We start from the raw sequence: 5738 nt of genomic DNA, 5'->3' as shown, positions 1-5738 counted from the left end.
GTTCAATTAGACATTTATCCTTCTATCCATCATATCCATTAGCTTATCGTTTCATCTTCCACTTTACTTTAATCTATCTTTTCGGTATTTAATTATTATTTTGAATAGGTATCCTTTATTTTTTTATTTTTTTATTCTTCTTATTTCTTTTGTTATTTTCTAAATTTGTTTGGTTTTTTCATTTCAGGTCACATCCAAATCTTTCCTTCTTAAGTCAAACAACTTGAATTTGAACATTCCTCCGCTTCAATCCTTATCATTTGGTATCATATTTGGGTGTTTTAGGTGTTTTTTGTGATCTTAAAAACTGATTTCCAACAAACAATCTCAAAACAATTTTTTTTTCATTTTACCTAGAAATTTTTCAGAAAAAACATTTTTCAGTGCGTAAATGCTTTCCAAACGATATGAAAGTTTATATACTGATTCTTGGCACTCTCTTAGAATATATAAAATATTTCCCACAAAAAAAAAGCGATAAAAGAAGTGCAAAAATAAAAAAAAATACAAAAAATAAAAAAAATATTGTGGGTTGAATTTTGTGCTGAAATTTTTTAGATCAAATCTACATTATTTGAGAAGACTCCAGTTTAAATTTCGTGATTTTTGAAAATTGGGAACACCTCAAACGAAAAAAAAAATTCAATTTGTTTTCCATTGTTTCAGGTTTTCGGTTGGGTAGTTTATTCTCTTTGATTCTAACATTAGGGTTTCTTTTGTTTTAACTTTCCTTATTCTATTACTCATTCTAAAACATTTTCATTTCTTGTGTTAATAGGTACGAAGAGAGTTGCCTCTCCTTTCTCCGCGAGACATACTTCCTTTGGAGTCGAGTTTTTCTTTGGCTTCTTAGAGCCTTAGGTCGACTTTGTTAGAGAGTGATCCTACATCTTTTTGAATATTATTGAGTTTGATTACTCTTTAAAAGTTACAAGCGAGAAAATCTTAATTTCTTTTCTTTGTCTCTTAGAGTTTTTTTATTTATTGCGAGTGTATAACAGTGAGGTTTGCTTAGTTTTTCTTTTCTTGAGTTTTGTGTTCTTTTCGAGCTTTCATAATGATTCACGATACTATGATTGGGAAGTTGCAAAGGGATCAAGAGGTTCGAAATGCTCAAGATTAGAAACGTGACACTATTCTAGACACAATCAGCAAAATTTTAAAATGTTTAAGTACCAAAATTGAGCGTCAGAATTGTAATTGAGGAGATAAGGTTGATCAACCTCGTCTTCCTGCAAATAATGCTCGATGTGTCTCTCGTGCAAATGATGAGACTTTGGTCAATAATGACCGTGGGCAACATTTTTGAGCTAAATCAAAGTTCAACATTCCACCATTCTGAGGGAGGTATGATCCCGAAGCATATTGTGAGTGAGACTCAAAAATTGAACTTATGTTTTGTTACTATAAATGTTGGAAAGAGGAAAAAGTCTTACTACAAACCCTTGGATTTTCAAATTTTGGGTTGAGTTGGTGGATTCAACTTGGAATTAATTGTCAAAGAAATTACGAAATGGTAATTGAAACATAGGACGAGTTGAAGCAAGTGGTGCGAAAGCATTACATTCATTCTCATTACTATAGAGAGGTCAAAACAAAATTTTGATGCCTTATTAAAGGTAATGGATCTATTGATGAGAACTTTAAGGAAATGGAGATACTTATGCAAAGAGCAAATGTGCGAGAAGATGAAGAGACTACTATGTTTGAAGTTTTAATTCAATTAATCTTAAATGAAGATTAAGAACATTTGACTCAAGACCCAAGGCCTTTGCTTTTGCCAATTGAACCGAAATCTCATTTGATTAAATTCCAAATATTTGGTTATTCTTAAAAAATAGTTAAAAAAAAGAAAATTCAATGTTAAAAGAACAATTAAAATCTAAATCTAGTAATATCGTTAATATTATACATGCTAAATTGCACGTACATAATTTAAAAATAATTAAATAAGAAATAAAATACGATAAGTTATAAAAAGTAATTTGATATTAAAAGAAATTCAAACAAAAGTTTAATCTGAAATAAAGTTTAACACGAAATATCAAATTTTGATATTAAAACTTTATTTTATATTTTCACTTTTCGGTAAGAGCAAATCAAACTAAGAGCATTCTCCGTTTCATTAGCCGACAAGGTGAAGGATTGGCTATTTTTAGGGGTGAGCATTCGATCAAATCGAATCGAATGAAAAAATTTCGAGTTAAACGAGTTGAGGAATCATATTTTATCATCCTAATTTGATTTAAAATTTTCTTGAATCAACTCGAGTGAGATGGAATTCGAATCGAATCGAATATATTTGTTTGAGTTAAATTTTGAAAAATAATTTTGGGTCCTTATAACCACAGTCACCCACCGTAATAAAATTTGTCCAACGTAGTAAACTTTTTTATTAACTTTCATCACCTCATAATTTATTTATTAATTTTTTATATACGGGTTAGCTTCTTTGCTTGCTTAGTTGTTTCAATTATCTTCAGGTTCTTGTCACTATGTATTTTGGAATTAAAATATATCTTAAATGTAAAAATGTGATTTTTAATAAAAGTTATTTTAAAAATAAAATGAGAAATTGATACCAATATAAAATTTTAACACGAAAATTTTATGGCATCATTAATAATTCAGTTTTAATATAAATATTCAATATGACTAAACAATTCAATAATATAAATAATATAAAATGTGAAATTTAATTTAATAATTATTACTATTTATGTTTAGGATTTTTTGAATAATTTTAATTTTTATTTGGGAGTAAAGGGTGAGAAGTAAAAGTTTAGGGGAAAATAAAAATTTTGGGAGTAAAAGTTTGAGGAAAAGTAAATAGGGAGAGTAAAATTTTAGAGGTTTTAGAGGAAAATATTAAAAATTGGGGGGATGGGTTTGGGGTAGATGGGAGGTGGGAAGGGAATGGAGTAAAAGTTTTTAGGGGGAAAGTGAGAGGGAGTAAAAATTTTGGGGGAAAAAAGTTTTGAGGGTTTTTAGGAGTAAAATTGTGAGGAAAAGCAAATGGGAGAGTAAAATTTTGGTGGGAAATGAATTTTGATGGGGGATTTGGATGGGAGGGGAGGGGAGGAGAGTAAAAGTTTTGGGGGGAAAGTGGGAAGGAGTAAAAGTTTTGAGGGAAAAGTAAAAAGGTTTGGGAGTTTGGGGTAAAAATGTAAAATATTATAGTTTGATATTCGAATTATTCGAGTTGTTCGAATTCAAAAACTCAACTCGATTCGAACTTGAAATTCAAAAAAAAAATTCAAGTTGACTCGAATAACTCGATTTGTTTAACTCGAAGTTCGAATTTTTTTTCAGTTTTTTTGAATCGAATCGAATTTTATTCACCCCTAGCTATTTTATCTAGCTCTTGAATCTATAACGACATGGATTGACATGGTAAGATTGTTTAAATATTTTTTTTCTTCACGTGCTACTTCTATTAAGAAAAAAAAATGCGACATCAAGCAAAACGACATGGAGACTCTTCACGAGTATTGGGAGAGATTTAAGCAACTATGTGCTAGTTACTCACAACATAGAATTTCGAAACAATTACTCATCCAATATTGAATTTAGGTTTTGGGCTTAATTTGTATTATATGTGAACCAAATATTGTATTTATCATCTCTTATTATTATATTATTTTATTATTCCAAATTTTAATTAATTATTATTAACTAGTATATTTAAGAGTTTTATTTAGATTTATTTAGCTAGTCTATATATAGGCCTTTGCATTTTACACAAATCAAACAATTATTTTCATTAATAAATTTTTTAACTTAGAGAATTTGTTTCTTATGCAAGATTTCTTTCTTGTGATTTTTAAAAGTAGTTTTTTTCTTGATTTTTTTCAAGGAGTCGTTGAATTTTGTGCTGAAATTTTTTAGATCAAATCTACATTATTTGAGAAGGCTCCAGTTTAAATTTCGTGGTTTTTGAAAATTGGGAACACCTCAAACGAAAAAAATTCAATTTGTTTTCCATTGTTTTGGGTTTTCGGTTGGCTAGTTTATACTCTTTGATTCTAACAGTAGGGTTTCTTTTGTTTTAACTTTTCTTATTCTATTATGCATTCTAATACATTTTCTTTTTTTGTGTTAATAGGTACAAAGAGAGTTGCCTCTCTTTTCTCCGCGAGACATACTTCCTTTGGAGTCGAGTTGTAGCACCCCAAACCCGGCCCAGACGTTATGGTCGGATCCGGCATGCCACATCGAAGCATTAAAAACATTTTATATTATTGGTCCAGAAAAAACTTATTTAGTGTTTTAAAAGATAATTTCATTATAGGTTAAAGTGAATGGAAGCTGTGCACCAGGTAGGAAACCGGAAAAGAGCTGGTGAGTCCATCGGACTGCTTAAGTACCAAGCTCCCTTCAGATCCAATCCTAGACATGCATACCGCCATTGCCACACCTTAACGTCATGGATATTTCTAGGAAACTGGTTCGATTAAGTCATTTTTAGGAAAAGTGATTAATTTTGGAAAACACTTTCATTGCGGAAGCTTTGCTTGTTGTCGTATTATTTTGAAATCAACTGTTGTTTTTGAAAACGCGTCCTAAAGCTATCCAATTTCAACAGTTAAAATAAGTATTACCTATCTTAGTAATACATATTAAAACCATCAAAAATAATTAAGCGGCCTTATTACATTTAAAAACCCAAAACTTCAAACGTAAATAAAAGGATGTCCAGTTCACTAGAAGAAAATCAAACTTTCGAGCGGGTGGCCTCTCAAATTCCCTCACGACTCCAAGCCCACTATGGTTGGGGATTTCTGCGTGGATGAAAATAAAAGGGTGAGTTTGGGGAAACTCAGTGTGTAAGGAAAACCCATTCAAAGCCCAAGTCACTCAAGCCTATTGGGCCTAAGCCCATTCAGTAATGAGTGGTCTGGGCCGTAACCCTTTCAGATTACAATAAAGCGGGCCTTAGCCCCTTATTCAGATAATAGTATGGCCTATTGGCCCATTTCAAAATACATGCAACATCAGTAAACATATACAAGCCCATTTGGGGAGACTACTCAACCCACCAACCACTACACTCCACCCGTACCAGCCATACACTCCATGTGGGGAATAGCTCAACCCACCCAGCCCAACACTCCACAGTTGCAGCATTGCTGCTCAGTTAACAGTAAATTGAGGCAAAGCCTCCAGTACGTGGACAAGCCACTTTCAGTACTTCCTCCGTCAATATCTCAATCCCATGCATCAGATAATAACGACATGCATGCAGTAAGTAACAACAGTCAAACATGCATTTAAGTCAATTTAACCCTAGGGGTATTTCGATAATTTATCTACTAAGGGTAAAACTGTAAATTTTCCACTTTTAAAGGTATTTCAGTAATTTATCTATTTTAGAGTTTTTCATGCATATTCCTACCTTTCACATACTAACAGAATCACTACCGAGGGTTCTTACCGAATTGGGCCCGTTGGCCCATCATTCCAATTTTGGCCCATTAAGCCCAAAAATATCGAGGGCACAGAAATCATGCACTTTACAGTCCAAATTTTGCAGCTTACCAAAAACATTAATCGATTTACCTCACGAGTATTCGCACACTCGCAAATCTACAAATACCGGTTTTCGGCATTTCGGCTTTTCGACTTTTGCCGATCCAGACTAAGGAAGAGAGTGTTAGTTACACACCTGTTTGCGACGATATGCTGACGAGATCCACACACGAACCGCCTACAATTGGATTACTAACACGTTAATCTAA

General features: G+C 32.2%; 1 long non-coding RNA gene across 1 annotated transcript; it reads left to right on the top strand.

Annotated features, from left to right (window-relative positions):
• The first annotated feature begins 201 nt into the window (after positions 1–201).
• On the top strand, positions 202–1442 carry LOC128292860 (uncharacterized). Its single transcript, XR_008282817.1, has 2 exons — positions 202–263; positions 779–1442. It is a non-coding gene; the product is annotated as an uncharacterized LOC128292860 (long non-coding RNA).
• Positions 1443–5738: the final 4296 nt, after the last annotated feature.

Source organism: Gossypium arboreum, chromosome 5, assembly GCF_025698485.1.
Source record: "Gossypium arboreum isolate Shixiya-1 chromosome 5, ASM2569848v2, whole genome shotgun sequence".
Classification (NCBI taxonomy): domain Eukaryota; kingdom Viridiplantae; phylum Streptophyta; class Magnoliopsida; order Malvales; family Malvaceae; genus Gossypium; species Gossypium arboreum.
The sequence above is the reverse complement of the archived record's forward strand: the minus strand, read 5'-3'. Positions and strand labels throughout refer to the sequence as shown.